The 19602-nt window shown below is 37.6% G+C and overlaps 1 pseudogene; it reads right to left on the bottom strand.

Moving 5' to 3' along the window:
- Positions 1-888: 888 nt before the first annotated feature.
- LOC103094413 (zinc finger protein 420-like) overlaps positions 889-19602 on the bottom strand; it is an 85818-nt pseudogene continuing 67104 nt past the window's right edge.

Here is a 19602-nt window from a genome sequence, read left to right as displayed (position 1 = left end):
TGTCAGTCCATCAAAGGGTGCCCAGCCAGTATTTCCCATGTTTTCACATGTACTAGGTGTTTTTTTCAATCCAAGGGAAAGATTTTACATTTGTCCCCACTACAATTCATCCTATTAAGATTGATTTGATTCACTTTGAATCTCAATAACATTGTCAAAGGCTGGATGTCTATAACTTTCACCTAATACATGACCTGGCACTATGGAAACTCCAACAATCTATAAAAGTAAGAGTCACTTCCCCTCTGTGGATTCATTTTCTTATCTGTAAAATGAAGGGGCCAGATTAGATAATACCTAATTCTTTTTAGAGCTCTAAGATTCTATGAAAAAGTGAGCAGGAAGTTGGAGCTAGCTATTATAACCCAAGGTACCACTGTGAACACTTCTACACAAGGATTTTCCTGCCCACTGTTTGGTTAGTATTTATGTTTTTGGCTCAGAGGTCAGAGAAAAAAAAATTTTACAACAGTGGGACAGAAGTCAAAACCAATAATTTCCCTCCATCTGGTTCTGGCCCATGAAAATTCAAGACTGTATGAGAAGTACTAGATTCTTCTCACTCTAAACAATCCCAGAAGTATTTGCTCTGATTCTTCAGAGGTACCCATCAATAGCTTTGTGTTCTTTCCCTATAGATCTAGAAAAGGGTCACTGGCCATGTTATAATTTGAGATCTTATGTCAGTCCTTACTTTTCTCTGGAGTTAACTTCTTTGTACAGGGAAGACACCCTCCTGACAAGAGTAACTAACAAACAGAAAATCCCTGTCATCACTGAAAGTATCAAATAAAGAAAAACTGGCTTGATGTTCAACTTCTTATTTTCTCTCCTTGAATTCCATCTGCTTCTTTGACAAGTGGTTTCTTCAAAGACACTGAGGCAATATCTCTTATATGTTAGTTTTTTATTAACCTATTACTACTTCAAGTACCTTTTCTTCCACTATTCTGTATTAATATAATAACCTATTAACAAATGTCAGATTATTTGGCATAAAGAAAACAATGGAGTAAAATGCTTTCCAGGAAGAGTAGCCAGCTCTAGGGTTTACATCTTGGTCTAATTCAGGTCAACAAATATTTATCAAGTGCCTCGGGATGTGCAAAACATTGTTAGGCACTAAGGAAACAAATAAAAAATCAAAATAATCCTGCCCTCAAGGAGCTTACATTGTTCTGGGGGTGAAAACATATACAAAGATCAGTAAATACAATTTATATACAAAGTAAATACCAAACAATTTCAGGAGAGCCCACCAACTGGGGAGAACAGAAAAGGCCTTATCTTATAAAGAACCTAAACTGAGCCTTGAAGGAAAATAGAAAATCTAAGAGGCAAGAGAGGAAGAGGAATCACATTCTAGTCATGGTAGGGGATAGGGGGACCTGTGAATTGGCATGGAAAGAGAAGAAATGATATATATAGAGGGCAGCCAGAAGTCAGTTTTACTATGAGGGAAGTAATTTCAAAAAAAAAAACCAGAAAGATAAATGGGAGTCTGATTGTGTTGAACTTTAAATGTTGAACAAAGAATTTACCATTTTATTCTAGAGGCAATAGGGGAAGATTTTTGAATAGAGGAGTAAAATGGTCAGATGTGTGTTTTAGGAATATTGACTTGGCAAAATGTTAGATTTGAAAGGAGAGTCTAGATGCAGGGGGCCCAATTAGAGACCACTGCAAGAGTCTAGACAAGAAGCAGTGAATTGATCTGCAAGAATACAGTTCCCTTTATTTCTGAGTCTATAGCTCTATTCTATGGAGATGAGTGACAATACTCAGTCAATGCCATTTAAAAAATATGAAACATTGTTTGAGAGGACTGAAATTTCCATTTCTTAAAATAACTGTTTTGTATCATGTAAATTCAGTTGTGTTGAATCATGAACTCTTATTGAAGGCTTTCTATATATTCATTTTTTCCCCAGGTAAATTGTTCAATACTGAACAAAATTTGGTATTAAATTAGAAGCTTTCCCATATTAATTACATGAATCTAATTTCTCCTTAGCATGAATTTTCTGGTGCTTAATAAAGACTGAGCTTCGACTGAAAGATTTCCCACATTCACTACACTCATAAGGTTTTTCTTTAGTATGAGTTCGCTGATGTTCAATAAGGTGAAAGATTCGATTGAAAGATTTCCCACATTCATTACATTTACAGGGTTTATCTCCAGTGTGTGTTTTCTGATGGTCATGAAAAGTTGACTTGTGCCTGAAGGCTTTCCCACATTCATTGCATTTGAAAGGTTTCTCTTCAGTATGGATTCTCTGATGTTGAACAAGATGTTTTCTCAGACTAAAAGCTTTGCCACATTGATCACATATATAGGGCTTCTCTTTGGTATGAATTATCTGATGTTTAATAAAAAGTGCACTTCGACTAAAAGTTTTCCCACATTCACTACATTCATAGGGTTTCTCTCCAGTATGAATTCTCTGATGTTCAACAAGACGGAACCGTCGACTGTACGATTTCCCACATTCATTACATCTGTAGGGTTTCTCTTTAGAGTGAATTACCTGATGTCCAGTGAGGTATGATTTCTTACAGAAAGCTTTCCCACATTCACTACATTTATAAGGTTTCTCTGTGGTATGGATTCTCTCATGTTCAATTAGGCATGAGCTATTGCTAAATGCTTTCCCACACTGATTACATTCATATGGTTTTTCTCCAGTGTGTATTTTCTGGTGACGTAAAAGGCCTGAATTTCTAGTAAAGGACTTCCCACACTGATTACATTCATAGTGTTTTTCTCCAGTGTGAGTTCTCATATGTTCAAGAAGTTGTGAACGGTGACTAAAACTCTTCATACATTTATCACATTCATATGGTTTTTCTCCAGTATGAACCCTTTGGTGGTCAATAAGGCGTGACTTGCGCCTAAAAGCCATACCACATTCATTACAGTCAAAGGGTTTCCCTCCACTATGGATTCTTTGATGATGAAAAAGACTTGAGCTATTCTTGAAAGCTTTCCCACACTCGGTACATCTATAGGATTTCTCCGAGTTATGACTTCTCTGATGCTCAGTAAGGTTCCAGGACCGCCTGAAAGCTTTTCCACATTCTTTACATACATATGGTCTCTCTCCAGTATGAATTCTTTTGTGCTCAACAAGATATGAATTACATATAAAGCCTTTCCCACAGTCATTACATTTATATGGTTTCTCTCCAGTATGTATTTTCAAATGCTGAAAAAAGCTCAAGCTGTTACTCAAAGTTTTCCCACATTCCTCACATTTACAGAGTTTTCCTCCTTTGTGAATATTATGATGTCGAAGGAGACTAGAGCTATTTATGAAAGCTTTCCCACATTCATCACATTTGTAGGGTTTTTCTCCAGTGTGTGCAATCTGATGCTGAAGAAGGCTTGAACTATTACTGAAAGTCTTTTCACATTCATTGCATTTGTAGGGTTTCTCAACGGTATGAATTTTCTGATGTTCAATTAGGCCTGTGTTCTGCCGGAAGGCTCTTCCACATTTGTTACATCTATAAGGTTTCTCTCCAGTATGAATATTTTGGTGTTCAATAAGTGTTGATTTTCGTTTGAAGGTTTTTCCACATTCATTACAGGAAAAGGGTCTCTCTCCAGTATGAATGACTTGATGTCGGATCAGGTCATAACTACGGTTAAACCTCTTCCCACATTCATAGCATTCATAGCGACCCAGTCCAGTGTGGAGGCTCTGGTGTTGAGTAAGATGGGCCATGGAAATAAAGCTTTCTCCACACTTCTGACAATCATAAGCTTCTTCTTTAGTTTGGAATACTTTAAGTCCAACTAGGGCTGAGTTGTGACTGAAAGAATTCCCATACTCATTAAACATGGGAGGTTGTTCTTCTGTGTGTAATAATTGATAATCATCATCTAAAATTTCCTGCTTCATAGTTGTCTCTTCGTTCCTGGTCCTGGTCTCACCACCTGACATAATAAACAGAAAATGCAAATGTAACCTAATTCTTATGCTAAAATAAAGGAAATGAAAGAAGGAACAAGAGTATAGTTCACATGTAAATGTGAATATGACCCAAAACCAACTCATAATCTGTATGGATAGCCAAAGAAGTCTTTTGAATCTTAACCTCGATCTAGCTTGTATCATAGACCTCTTACTTTGTCCATTAGTGGCCACAGAACGCACAGTTTTCACCTTTATTTGATAGCCACATATAGGTAAAGCTACTTAAAGTAGCTATAAACATACCACCTATCATCCAAAATTTCTTCAGGAACCCCACAGAACTTCCCATACCACTTTCCCATGCTACCAGCAGCTCTACCAAACACAAAATAATAGATGTAGAGCTGGAGGAGTCCTTGGAAGTCATCTAGTCCACCCCCCCCCCCTCATTTTATAGAAGAACACCCTGAGGTCCAGAGATAGTAAATGAATTTCCCGAAGTTTTATAGGGAATAAGTGGCAGAGTCAAGATTAAAGACAGCTATACTCCCCTACCTCTTCTCCAGGCTAAGCACCCCAAGTTTCTTCAACTCATCTCCAGTCTTCACCAACCTGGTTGGCTTCCTCTGGCCAGCTTGCCAACATCCTCCCTAAAATATGGTGCCAGAACTGAAGAATACAATAAATATGCCTTGCTGTAGAGATCTCTGCTTTAGGCAGAAGAATACTTTAGCGTTAAAGGATGGTATGCAATATGATAAAGGTAATCTGAGTCCAAAGAATATGCTGTGCTCTAACTCAAGAAAAGATAAAGAAACTTGGGCTTCTCAATGGGCAACAAACAAAAGCAAGGAAAAGGGGAAAGTGAATTGGTTGACAGACTTTCTCCAGGAATTGGGGACAAGGTTATACCTGCTGTTCAGACACTCAAGAAAACAAAACTGGTAGTAAAAATGAGGGAACCAGATGAGAGATCCTGCTTCTTCATGGGACCTGAGAAGGTTAGGGAAAATTTAGGTTGAAAAGGGTATAAAGAAGGGGACACTAGAAAGAAAATACAAACATCTCTAGGAATAGGAGGAGAAAAAGGCTAAATTCAGTAGATGAACTCTGATACCAAGCCCTGAGAATCTCTTAAGACTTCCTAAAATGGAAAAAGCTTGACTCTATTTTACTCAATTTACTTATGACTGCCAACCTGTACACAGTTGTGATACTTAACAGGCCCTGATTGCTGGCAGTAACTATAAAGTCCTTCACAACCCTCCTTCCTTACTCAGTTTCCCTAAAATTTGGCCAACAGTGCAAGTACTGAACCCTCTGGGATCCTTTACAGCTCTGAGCTGGAGGGCTGGGGTGGGGGAGGAAAGGTGGAAGAGATTATTGAAGGTGGAGGAGATCATTGACAGAACCGCAAAAACATCGTATTTATGGAAAACAAACTACAAATGTGAGAATAAGCAAAATGCAAAGAAGAATTTCAAAATCAAATGAAAAAAGAAGACATTTTGGGGTGCAAATAAATGAATTAATAGGACACTATTCTAATAAATAAACTGGCTGAGAGAAAGCCTAACTTTTTAATATGTTCCATTCTCTATTGAGAAGTTTAAAAACCTAAGAGATATGTGTTATAGGTCTTCTGGCAGATGCTAATCTACCAGTTCAGGATTTCTCCTTTGTATTGCCAGTATCTATTTGATCAAATCTGTAAATTCATACTGTAAGTAGGACAAGAAAGAGAAAACCTCAGCTGAGCCTGTGACTCTTCACTTGTACTTCAATCCCCACCTCAAAAATATCAATTAGTTGTCCTTCAAAAACATACTTAAACTTTCCAAACTCTCCTCTGAGGTCAAATATAGACATATTTAGGGAAGTTAACCAAAAAGTGGGGTAATATTGAGATTTTCTCAGAGTTATTTCCTGATTCATGATTCAAATAATTTCTTTTTATCTGATAAAACTATTAATCCCAGCATTGTGAAACAAAATAAGTAGAACAAAGCACACATGAGAACTACAGCAAGAATCATACTTTGATTTCCATAGCAATTGGTCCAATTTTAAAAATTCTATAAATCAATGTTAAATTATACCCAAAATCAAAATCTCCTTACACCCATTAATTTATCTCATTACAAGGCATAAATCCCCAAGTAAACCATATGCACACATCATACACATATCACACACAAAAGTCACAAAAGCATTCTTTATAGTAGCTAAAATCTGCAAACAAAATGGGTATCCATCTACTGGAGAATGGCTTGTGATATATGAATATGTGATATACTGTGCCATAAGAAATACATTTCCAGAGATGAAGACTCATAAAAGAGTGGAACAAAGGGAAGAAAGCAGAACCAAGAGATTATAAGATTTCCAAAAAATAAATGACATCTTCCAAGGCAAACACTGATGAATTTTAATAATCTCAGTCCAAAAAAACTTAAAACATTTCCCTGCTCCCAGTAAATAGGTTGGGACTATAGCTATGGGATGTAGCACAGTTAGATGAGAGTAGGCTAGCTCTGCTTAGATCATTTACTTTGTTACACAGAAAGGTTTAACTTTAAGGGAAGAACTGTGGTACAAAAACAAAAATAATATGGGTCTCAGAAAAGTTATAATGCAACATTTCTATTCCTTCATAGCCTATAGGATAGATTATTTATACAATACAAAACATCTATCTTTGTATTAGATATTTTTGTTTAATCATTATTGTTTTAAGGAAGGTTCTAATGGCTACAATATAAAGATGACTGGATCAACAAAACCTTTTAAAAGCAACAATAAAAGTTTTTTAATGGTTATTATAGATGATGTCTGACTCTCCATGACCCCACTTGGAGTTTTCTTGAAAAAGATACTGAAATGGGGGGCAGCTAGGTGGCTCAGCAGATAGAGAGCAAGGTCTAGAGACAGGAGTTCCAGGGTTCAAATCTGGCCTCATATTCTAGCTATGGGCAAATCAAAATTAATTCTCATTGCCTAGCTTTACAACTCTTCTGCCTTGGAATCATTACAGTATTTTTTTTAATTAAAAAAAAAAAAGATACTGGAACAGTTTGCCATTCCTTTTCCAGCTCATTTTATAGATGAGGAAAATGAGGGTAAATGACTTACTTGCTCAGTCACAAAGCTAGGAAATGGCTGAGGCCAGATTTGAACTTCGGTTAGTCTTCCTAACTCCAAGCCTAGTGCTCTATCCACTGTATCATCTAATTGCCCCTTTTAATGGTGTAGGAAGATGATAATGAGAACTTGGACTGGTATGGTAGGAATAGGAGGAGAAGGAATAGATATCAGAGAGAATAAGGTGATAAAGACTGATAATTGATAAAGATTGGTAATTGATGGAATGTGGGGAAGATGAGAGAAGGAATTCCAGATTTCAAACACATCCTGGCATACTGACAGTTCTTAAGAGTTACAGCAGCAAAATATGCAAATATGTGTAGAATTAAATTCACAGAAAAAAAAAAAACAAACATTCACAGGGTAACTACTACTGATAGCAGCTGGGGCAAGGTCAATTGACTGTAGTTCTCCCACTGTTCCAGCAGGCAAGGTATTTAGGGCAAACAGAATTAATGCTGCTGGTGGGATTTCAGCAGCAGAGGGAACAAACAGATTCTCTCTACTGAACAGAATGCAATTAACTGTCTCAAGACCTAGTATTTAAGTCCTAAGGAATTGCCTAGGCACATAGAATAATGCATACAACTAGTAAATTTCAGAGTATAGTTTAAACTAGGTTCTCTCTGACTCCAAGCCCAGAATTAGCTCTACAATGCCATGTACGTTGTAGACAGAGATGCAGTCACATCTGAGGACCTGAATATACCACTGATACTTCACTGATTGACCATTCCTAGGGACAAGTATCAAAGGAGCTGAGTTGTCTGTCACCTATGTCTATCTGAGCTTATACTAATCTCAGCAGCTCATGTTTGCATCTGGGAGAGGGATGGAATGAGGAAAATATGGGCCCAGATCACTGGATGCTTCCCTTCTGAGAATAAGTTTCTCAGGCACTCTATACTCTAAGGGATTGCATGTGGCGCAAGTAATGCAAGTCTTATATTCATACAAACCCAAAGACCTTTAAAAAGAGTCAGGATATCAGCTCTCTCTTTTTCTTTTCTCCTGGTGCTGAATTCTTATTCCTAGCTATAAACACCATAAAAAAAGTTTTATTACAAGCATTTAGAAGCCTCTATAGGATTCTGTTATAATGTTATTTTACCCATATTTCATTTTCAAAGAGATAGTGTGGTATATAGTGGAAAGAGTTCTGTGTTTAGAGCCAGAAAGATCTAAATTCAAGTCCTGCCTCTGATATTAGCTGTGTAACCAACCTTAGGCAGGTAATTTAACTTCAGAAAACTTCCATACATACACACATTTTTATATATATACATATATACACACACACACACAAATATCTACACATATATACGTATATACATATATACACATACTAAATCATAGACTGGTAGAAGGAGTTTCCTATTCTAATGGATTCACAGATCCTTTAAGTATTCACATTTATTAGAGGTAATATGTTTACCCTATGGTAAAAGGAAAATATCTAAAGAAAGACATCACAGAACCCAGAGAGTCTCAAACTCATATATTATAAAAACTCATAAGGCAAAACAGTAAAAAAAGAACAGTGAACTGGAAGTCAGGAGAACAGGGCTCCAGCTCCTAGCTCAGCAAATAAGTGACTAAGGGACATTAGGCAAGTCATTCAGCTGTCTTAAAACTCAATTTCTCAAAGGAGTTGGGCTAAATGATCTCTCACATGACATCTCTGTGCCTTCCAGCCTATTACAGCCTATAAGGCTGCAATAGGGTAATACACCATGAATTCTGGCACAGTCGATATAAGCCCCATGTAAACAGGAGCAAAAATGCCACATCTAAACTATGTGTCATTAGGTCACATAAAGGAAAGCAGGAGCATTCTGACTACTTAGCAGGTTTACCACTTTGGTCAAGGGGAAAGATGACTAGACTAGAAACTGAGAATTGGATACCTAGGCAAAATACTCAAGGTATCTGAGCCTTGATTTCTTCATCTGCAAAAAAGCAGCGCTTAGACTAAGACTCATTCCAACTCTAAAATTCCATGATCTCTGATAAAATACTCTTAGAACAAAAAAATGAGGCAAATAAAGCATATAGCTACTGTATAAACTTAAAAACACTGTTGACAACTAAAGAGGGCTTTTCTCAATTAGTAATAAAGGCTGCAACTCATTAAAGTGATTTCTGGGGGTACTAGCTCCCCCCAAATTCCACTCCATACAAAAGGAAATCTTGACAAAGCAGAGAAAATATCAAATAAAAAGATGTGAAGAATAAGATGGCAGCATTTCCCTTACAATTGTTTTGATTCATTGATTATATAAAAAAAGTAATTTTCCCAGTTTTCAAGAAGGGAAAGAAAGAAGTAAACAAGTTCTGGAAAGAATATCCATTCAACCAATAATGATTTACTAATTTCCCTTTATGTGTTATTAAAGGGCAAGAGACTAAAGATGAATAAGATATGGTTCTTATCTTCAAGAAGTTAAAAGGGTACAAGAAAAGTGGTTAGCCTGTAACAGTAGTCAAAGCCAGCATTAAACTAAAAAGTTTGTGAACTGTGTCTGTAAGAAACAGAAAAGGGTCTTAATTTCTAGAAGCTTTTTAGAAGGAAAATAAAAACATTTAAGAACCTTTCTTGATTTCAAGCAGTCTAGTGAAAAATGGTTCATCATCTAGATTTCTTTACTTGAGCAGAAGTGGCTCTCTCAAGACTATATTCTATATGGAAATATATATTGCTTGACAGCCCTAGTATGGCCTATATTAGACTATTTACCACCCCAGGAAGAGGTGGGGAGAGAGAATATGAATTGCAAAATGTCAGATTTCTATATAAAACTGGAGGAAAAAATAGTATATTCTAGAGGCAACTAAGTAGCACAATGAATAGAACACCAGGTCTGGAGCTAGTAGGTACTGTGCTCAAATCTGGCCTCAGATACTTCCTAGCTGTGGGACCTTACCTGGCCCTTGCCATTTTTATGTCTTAGAATTGATACCAAGACAGAAGGTAAGGATTTATTCTAAGCCCTATTTTCTTCTTTTCCTACACTATCTGTTATCACTGAAATATCATCTTGATTTTTTAGCATCTATTAATTGATCTTATTTATAATTAATTGATTTTATCTTATAACTGCTTAAATCATGGTTTGTCTTTGAACTTTATTCATAAATTCAGCTAACCTCTAAGTTAAATTTAGAAACCTAGTTCTTCTGCTAATCACTTTTCTATTTTTGCCTTAAACTTTCTTTGAGGGAAGTGGGTAGACACAAGGGTGTCTGCTTCAGTTATCTATATACCACCAAGCTCTCCTTCAAAGATGCTTGGTTTGAACCATTCTCCAATTGATAAATGGGCAAGGGACATGAACAGGCAGTTCTCAGCCAAAGAAATCAAAACTATTAATAAGCACATGAAAAAGTGTTCTAAATCTCTTATAATCAGAGAGATGCAAATCAAAACAATTCTGAGGTATCACCTCCCACCTAGCAGATTGGCTAACATAACAGCTACAGAAAGTAGTGAATGCTGGAGGGGATGTGGCAAAGTAGGGACACTAATTCATTGCTGGTGGAACTGTGAATTAATCCAACCATTCTGGAGGGCAATTTGGAACTATGCCCCAAGGATGCTAAAAGACTGTCTGCCCTTTGATCCAGCCATAACACTACTGGGCTTATACCCCAAAGAGATAATAAGGAAAAAGACTTGTACAAGAATATTCATAGCAGCACTCTTTGTGGTGGCCAAAAATTGGAAAATGAAGGGATACCCTTCAATTGGAGAATGGCTGAACAAATTGTGGTATATGTTGGTGATGGAATACTATTGTGCTAAAAGGAATAATAAAGTGGAGGAACTCCATGGAGACTGGAACAACCTCCAGGAAGTGATGCAGAGCGAAAGGAGCAGAACCAGGAAAACATTGTACACAGAGACTGATACATTGTGGTACAATCGAAGGTAATGGACTTCTCCATTAGTGTCAATGCAATGTCCCTGAACAATCTGCAGGGATCTAAAAAACACTATCCACAAGCAGAGGATAAACTGTGGGAGTAAAAACACCAACGAAAAGCAACTGTTTGACTACAGGGGTGGAGGGGATATGACTGAGGAGAGACTCTAAATGAACACTCTAATGCAAATACCAACATGGAAATGGGTTTGAATCAAGAATACATGTGATACCCAGTGGAATTGCGTGTCAGCTGTGGGAGAGGTGGAGGGAGGGGGGGAGGGAAGAAAAGAAAATGATCTTTGTTTCCAATGAATAATGTTTGGAAATGACCAAATAAAAATTAAAAAAAAAGGAAAAAAAAACAAAGATGCTTGGTTTGTTATTCAAAGAAGTCTGGTCCAGTCCCTCAAGCCTCACAGGGGGACTCAGATAATGAACACTTCCTGGTCCCAGGAGGGAAGGAGACTGTTGTTAGCCCCTCATCTCCAATTTCCAATCAATCATATTGTCACCTATGCCTTACCTCTATAACCAATCATACTGATTTCATCATTCTTGATGTTGAGCTCTTTTAATTAATCATATCTTGTTCCACACCTACAAAAGCCTGTTCTTTGTTCTGTACTTCCCAAAGCTATTAAAAAAAAAAACAAAAAACAACACTCCCCATCTCACTGTGGGTTTTAGCTCATTTATTGGTAAATCTACTCCCGTCCCCTAGTATCATGTACTGTGTTTATACCATTCGTGCCCCGAACTGCTAGTTTGATGTCATGATTGGATATCATGGGACCTCTCTAAACATAAGTCACAGATGAAGAGTCCTAGGGACACAATCTGGAACTAAAGGTTATTACCCAAAGTAAAGAAGAGGATAAAAGAGGGGGTTAAAGGAGGTACTCTCGCTCTATTCCCTTGGATGGCAACATTGCAAGATGCTGGCTGGGAGCCATGAGGCGGAGCGCCATATGACAAGATTAGAATAAGATTAGAAAAGGCTTAAATCTCCCCCTATCTCTATGTTCTCTATTTCAAGTAAATATTAATAAACTAAGAACCAGGAGTTTTCCATTTAACTTTAACAGATGGCAACCTAAAGTCTTGGAAAAAGAATCCTCATTTTTTTAAAAGCCTTTTAGTATATAGGATAGAGAATAGGTCAGTTTTGCTCCTGCCCCTGCTGCAAAACTTGTTTTTTTTTGGTTTGTTTTTTGCTGCCATCCCTGCCGAAATGACTGCCTTTCTTCTACTGATAAGCTGTCATCACCAACTCTTTACCAGTCACTGCTGCCACTGAGGCCTCCCACCCACTGCTGATTCCCAGGAGCTGGGCTAACATATGAGATAACCTCTCCCCCCTCCCCCCAACCAGCTCAGGGCTGTCTAGTGACTGGGAATAGTTGAGTTGCCAACCCTGACCCATCACCTTACTGCTGCCTGGTGAGCTGGGCTTTTAGCAACAATTACCTGAGCCTCACAGCCCTCCATTGCCAACTCCACCTGGTGAGAGGGGCCTCTACCAGCTTCTATTCCCTGGCTCCCTGCCTGTGGTGTGGCTGCCAGCACTCCCCCCACTCCCCACCCCCTGTGGAGAACTGCAGGCTTCCATAAACTTAAATAAAACTTGAATAAATGAATTATTAATAATTTAAAATTAGTAACATTGATTTAAATTAAATAAATTCAAATTAATAAAATTGAACAAAACCAAATTAAGCCAAACTAATCCAATACAATATTAATTAAATATACTAATTCAGTGATCATTATTTCAAACATCATCATAATAATTTTTCAAAAACAGTAATAATGATTATTATAAATGTATTTATTATTGGTACTATTGCCTTGCAATAGTTACTAGTGCCTTGCATTAGTTTCTTATTTAACCCTACTCTAGTCTAGTAGCTTTCTACAATAAAATTAAATTAAAGGAAGTTGTGTCTCAAATTTTTTTTTAATGTTTTGGGATCCTTTCATTGTTTGAATTGCCACTATTCAGCAATAGTCAGAACAGCTCCTTACTGAGCCCTGACAGTAATAACCAGATTAGAATAGAAAGGCTAGAATTTTTTCTCCTAAATTCAGGATAAAAAAACTAGATACTATGGGAAATAGTGCAACAAATCAGAGGAAATCAGGAAAAATTACCAGTCTCCACCCATCTTTCCTCTGCCTACTCTCTTCCACCTCCTAACCATCCTTCTCTTCTTCCCCACTCACCCCCTCCCCATCTCTGCCATTCCTTTCCCTACCCTCCTTTCTCTGACTGACCCCACTGTATAATTGAAAATCTGTTACCCTAAAAAAAGAACTACTTTTTCCAGGAGCCCACTGACTTCCTGTCCTTCCATACTTCCTATAGACAGGTGATATTAAGCAAGGACATTAAGGATCCTACCACTTCCAGTCCCGAGCTTGGTGGTGGTAAGGCAGGTGTTTTGAACTGGCTGATCAGCCATGGGCACGTGGTCTTTATTTTTTATCCTCTTTATTCCTTGATTTCTAATGATCATTTAATAAACCTATAAAATATAATATTTTTATTATTGAGATTTAATTTTAACTTTTATACCACCTATCTTACCTGATCTCTTCCTTTCCTCCCTGTCCCCACTCAGTCTTCCTTTGCCCTCCCAACTCACCCATTCTCCTCCTCTCCTCCCTGCCCTAGCCCTGATCTCTTCCCCCTCTCTTCCTCTCCCCTACCCCTTTTGCCCTGCCTCCCCACCTCCTGATCAGTCCTTCCCTCCCCACTCAATCACTCCACCTTCCCCCCACCCACTCAACTCCAACCTGAACATCAAATCAGACTCCAGTAACCATAGGCAACCCAAATAAAGGTTTATTCCCACTAAGGGATGTTCCCACCTATGATAGACAAGGGAACTTAGTAATTAGACATCCTATACATTTCTCTCTACAAGAAACTGAGAGATTCAAAGAAATAAAAAACCGTAATCTGAAGATGAACCCATTGTAGTCATGAATAAGTTTGAAAGCATTTACCAAAATTACAATCCTAACTGGATTGATGTGAATGATTTGCTCCACACCCTGCTAACAGAAAGAGAGAGAGAGAGAGCAGTAAAGTTCTTTCTCTTGTCAATCAGGCCCAAGGAAAAGGTGCAATTCACTGGGCCACTGAAGACCCTAAATGAGACCCAAATTCAGAGGAAGATTACTTGCATCTATATCAGGTTAGGAATACATTACTAAAAGCAATGAGAGCTTGTTCTGACAGGCCAGGTACTTGAACTAATTCAAAGACTTGACACTGGAGGAAAATGAAAAACCATCTCAGTTCATGGATTGCCTTGTTGAACTGGGATGCAGCTTTCTGGGCATAGATCTTTCTAGAAAAAGATGTGAGACAAATAAGAAGACAATTTGTAAAAAAAACAAAACAAAACACTGCTGCAGGGTTGTTAGGAAATATTTTATGACTAAATGCCCTGACTAGTCCTTATGGACCTCAGTACAATAAAGAGAGTAGTGGTTTACGTCTTTAATGGCCATGAAAAGGAAGATAGAGAGGAAGCTGAATTAAAGGAGAGATTAAAGAAGGATAAAAATGAATCAGAGGAGAAATTAAGGAAAGAAATAGCTGAATTAAAGGAACATGTAAAATAAGGAGCTATAAGACAGAGGTCATAGCTCTTTTAAAGGAACACAAGAGGCAACCAATGACTTTTTGTGTGTGTGTATGTGTGGGAAGGAAGGCCAAGTAGCTATAGATCGTAGAAATAGGAACCAAGAAAACAGAAACAGAAGCTTGAGAAATAATAACAACAACAATAATAATAGACCCTCTAACATGATCAGTGCTGGTAATAGGATGAATTATAACTCAGACCATAATGCACCATGCAAAGGAATCTGTTATCACTATGAGGTACTACCGAGAAATCATCAAAATGGCCAGAGGCATGTCCAAAGGAATTTAGAAGAATGATGGTACTTGGGAGGGGAAAAGGACCTCAAAGAGTCTGGAGGTGAATTTTAAGCCCTTTCAGACTCTACTGCCTCATTGATGTTAACTGTTTCAGTTTGTTTCCCTCTCCATAGTGAAGAAGTATAACGCAATTTTAAATACAGATCTACACCCAGGAGATAAGGTCTATATCATTTCCAGAGAACTACTCCAAAAGCTATCAAAATTATAGAAAAGGACTTTTGGATTCATTGCTCAACATGTAAAACGGGTACCTTCTATTGACACTGATTAACTACACCGTGTCACATATATTGTATTTGCTGCTTATTTGTTTTAAGATTTAATTTTGCTTTTAGGTTTACATATTCAGTTACTATGTTTTGGCTATTAGTTATATGTTCTGTTACACCTGTTTTATTTGTACCCTCCTCCTATGATTGGTTTGGAGATAATACCATTATAAAAGTCCATAGTTTATAATTTTAGAGATTGTGGTACTTCTTAGAATCTGTATTAGCTGTTGTACTATTGTTTATAACAAACTTTTACCTAGTGAAAAAATTATGTACACTCACACCATGGATCATGGCCAAGTTAGAAAAGAAATAGAACTCGCTTTTGAGTGAGAAACCTTTGTGTTGTGGCTCTCTTTGGTTGACTCATTGTCACATGGAATGTGAATTGTTATTATTGTTCTTCTTTATATTTACAATAGGATATTTGATTTTTCTTCTTTTTTTTTGGACTTGAGTACATGGACCAGTATTAATGTTTTTTATTTTGAAGGATAAGTTTACAATATCTATTAGCCCTAGTACCAATGCATACCTAAAACCTTTAGACTATAGAAACCTGCCATTGATTGTTAAGTATTATGGGACTTTAACTAATACTTTTGTATGATTTCAGAAGAAGGGATCACAAAAGATCTACTGCACAGCGTAAAGAAGCACAAGGTCAAAGAGACCAAAAAACCCTGTCAGATTGCTAAGGATCTACACCAAGACAAAGGGCTTGTTTTGAGGTTTGAGGAAGCAGCTGTTTGACAGCTTCAGATGCTGGACTTCCCCATGCCAGATTCCTACAAGTACCTTAGTTTGGCTTTCATTCTGGCTCCCCTATCCCTGAGATTGGAGTTAAAATCAGACCAGGGAATCATACTTTCCTTTTATCTTAAAATGTAGTCCCTTCTTGGGTAAGTGCAATATTGCTGCAATTGTCCTTGCAGGCTTGTAGGAGATTGATCACTTTAATTAGGCTTTGCTGGTGATTTAAGGACCCGTTATAGATTTTTTTTACTCATAATTTTATACATATAAGATTTTGAGATATATTTTTTTATCGAGAATTTATTTTTTTTCTCTTCTATTGGGTTTTTTTTTTTGAGGGTTGTTGGTTTTCTTTTGAGAATTAATTCACATACCTCATAACTCAGCCATGTATCCCCGGTTGATTCTAGTATTGATCAACATCCTCCTTGGGGGGATTATATAATTATCCTAAAATCCAAGGTTTAAGATCTTTTAAAGCAATTTTAGGAACAGAAAATTGCCAACACCCCGAATCAAGAAAGCAGATCTTTTTGGAGAAGGTGCCATAAGGATGCCTACAGAACCACACACTACATCAAAAGATCCAGAGTGAACTTTGGAATATAATGAACTGAATGAAGAGGGCTGAACATATTATTTATTCTGAATGTAAACTCTTATACCAAAGGGGAATGCTCCCTAACTGTTATTTTGTCAATGCATCTATCAATCATTTTTTGTTTCCTTTTACTTTTTTTCTTCCCTCTTATCCCCAAAATGTTATAATTTCCTCTTTGTAAAGTTCAATGTTTTATGCACCTCAAGGAAGAGAAGCTTTAGAGGTATAAGTTACATATGTGGAATGATTTTTGAGGAGACCTGATATGTTAATCTAGAAACCCCAAGGGAGGAGATTTTAACATGCTGGTCTCCCAAAGAATCAAAGAGGAGTAAAGGAACTCCTCTCCCTCAGTAACATGTACTGGGATCATCCTACCTGTGCCCCCAGACTGCTAGCTGGACATCATGTGAACGTCCAAACATATGTCGCAGATCCTAAGGACATGACCCAGAACTAAAGGTTATGATCCAGAGTAAAGGAAAGGATAAAAGAGGGGGTTTGAGGGAGTGCTCTCACTCTATTCCCTTGTATGGTGACATTGCAAGACACTGGCTGGGAGCCACGAGGCATAGCACCATGTGGCAAGATTAGAATAGAATTAGAAAAGGCTTAAATCTCCCTCTATCTCTATGCTCTCTATTTCAAGTAAATATTAATAAACTTTATGGAAACTAAGAAGCAGGAGTTTTTCATTTAACTTTAACAGCTTATAATTTTGTGTCTCAGTTTACCTTAATTTGAATTGTTACATCTCCTATACTTAGTAGGTCCCTATACCCATATAGTCAGTTCTAATTTCTTTGCTGTGACATCAAGGAACAGAGTTACTCTTCCAAAAGAAGAAACTCCATTTAGCAGCTGAAGAATGAGTTCAAAAGCACTTAAGGCCCAGTGGAGGTAGCAAAGATTCTTCAGACAGAGACAGAAAGGTAGTCACTCAAGGATAGAAGTAGCTTCAAAAAGAAGTATCCTTAACAACAGAGAAGAGAGCTAGCAGTATGCACAAAAGAGCTAGCCCTGGCAATGCACTGAGCTTTGTGAGGGCTTATTTACGCTACATGCTAATGTAGGGACTCTGCCTCTGTCTCTCTCTCTTTCCTTGAACATGGCTGCTGAACCTGGCTTTCAGCCAGGCAGGAGAATTTACACACATAGTCTTACTTTAGTTAGAAAATTAGGCTTTTAACTTCTATTTTTTTTTTAATTCCTCTACTTCAATGTGTTTACCAAGAGCTCATTGTGTCACATGGCTGTATTAATGGGAAGCTTTATCGATGGGAACTCTTGTACTCTTAAAAGTAGCCACCCATGGATACTCCAGATCCCAAGGTAGCAGCTATCTTCATGTGTCAGATAGGGGTCCAAACCAAGACTAATGAGACAGAGAGATTGAGTAACATAGCTAGGTTTTATTGGATGAAAGGAGGGGGATGGGAGGCCAATGGCAGTGGAATAGGGGATTAAGTAAGGAGAACAAGGGAGGAGCCCCATAGTCTGTAAAAGGATAGGGGTCTCCACTGGGGTGGAGAAGAGGAAAATCTTTTATAGGGTGATGGTCTGGGATTAGATAATTTGGATTGTCTCTTTGGGGCAAAGTTAGGGTACTCGTGTCCAGTTCCTAAGGGGATGTGGATGTCTCTGGGGGTAAGAAGTTGCTGGTTCCCATAGTGGGGATAATAATAGCATCTACCTCCCTGGAAGAGGTGAGAATCAAATGATAATATTTTTAAAAGCCCTTAGCATTTAATAAATGTTTCTTTTTTTCTTTTCTTTCTTTCCTCCTTTTCTCATTACCCTTTAGCATCATGGAGTAGAGAGCAGAATCCTTATTCAAATGGTACAAAGTTCTCTCTGCAACTTTTGACCCTTCTCTAATCATTCTAAATATTCTCTCTTTAATGAGTCTTTGTAAAATTACTCTTATTCTGGTTTTCCTCCTACCTGATTGCCATTCATTATCTGCTGCTGGATGTCCTGCCACTTATCTGGGTGCATTATCACCCACCAAGCCTGTCTTGAGTCTACTTCTCTCATCCTACCATTTTAGCAATCTCATCACTTCCAATCTCTATGTTGCAGCTTTCTCAAATTTCTATGAACTCTCTCCTGAGCTCCAGTCACCATCAATTAGCTTCTGAGTATGAGTATCTTCATCTAGATACCTTGTGAGTATCTCAAACCCAACATGGCTAAAACAGGATGTTTGTTATCTTCCCCCAGTTAAACTCCTCCTCCTTCTATACCTCTATTTTTGTTAAAAAAAAAAAATCACCATATTTCCAATCACCCAAGTCTGAAACTTAGGAATCACTCATGATTCTTCCTCATCTCAATTGACCATCCCCAATAACCAATAAACTATCAAGGTTTTTTTTATTCTAACTCCACAACATCCATCCCTTCCATCTCCTTTCCACTCCCAAACTACCACCCTATTTTGGGTCTTCATCTCTTGCCTGGACTCCTGGATAGCCTCCTCATAGGTCTCTATACTTCTAGTCTCTTCCCTTTTTCATCCCCCCCTCCAGATACTGCCAAAATCATCTTAAAGTACAAGTCTGACCATGCCACTCCCCTGCTTGAGAATCTGCAACAGTTCTCTATTGCCATTAGAATAGCTTGTAATTCAAAGTTCTTCACAATCTCTCTCCAGCCATGTTTTCATTGATTCATATTATTCCCCAATGCTACATCACACACAGACTAGCCCTATGTGCAGCTCCTAATTCCATCTCCTACCTTCAAAGCTTTGCACAGGCTTTGCAAAATGCCCAGGATATCTTATCTTTCTCTTCACCTTTGCTTCTTAAGAAGCTTTAAAATCTTTCAATAATAACAATAACTACATTTATATACATTTATATAGAATTTTAAAGTGTACAAAGCACACTACAAAGATCTCATTTGAATCTCTAAATAACCTTGAAAGTAGGAACTGCAGTTATCATTACCTCCCATTTTATAGATTGTTGTTGTTCAGACATCCAAATAAAATAATGTCCAAAAAATTATATTGACAAAA

This window comes from Monodelphis domestica, chromosome 2 (assembly GCF_027887165.1).
Source record: "Monodelphis domestica isolate mMonDom1 chromosome 2, mMonDom1.pri, whole genome shotgun sequence".
Classification (NCBI taxonomy): domain Eukaryota; kingdom Metazoa; phylum Chordata; class Mammalia; order Didelphimorphia; family Didelphidae; genus Monodelphis; species Monodelphis domestica.
The sequence above is the reverse complement of the archived record's forward strand: the minus strand, read 5'-3'. Positions and strand labels throughout refer to the sequence as shown.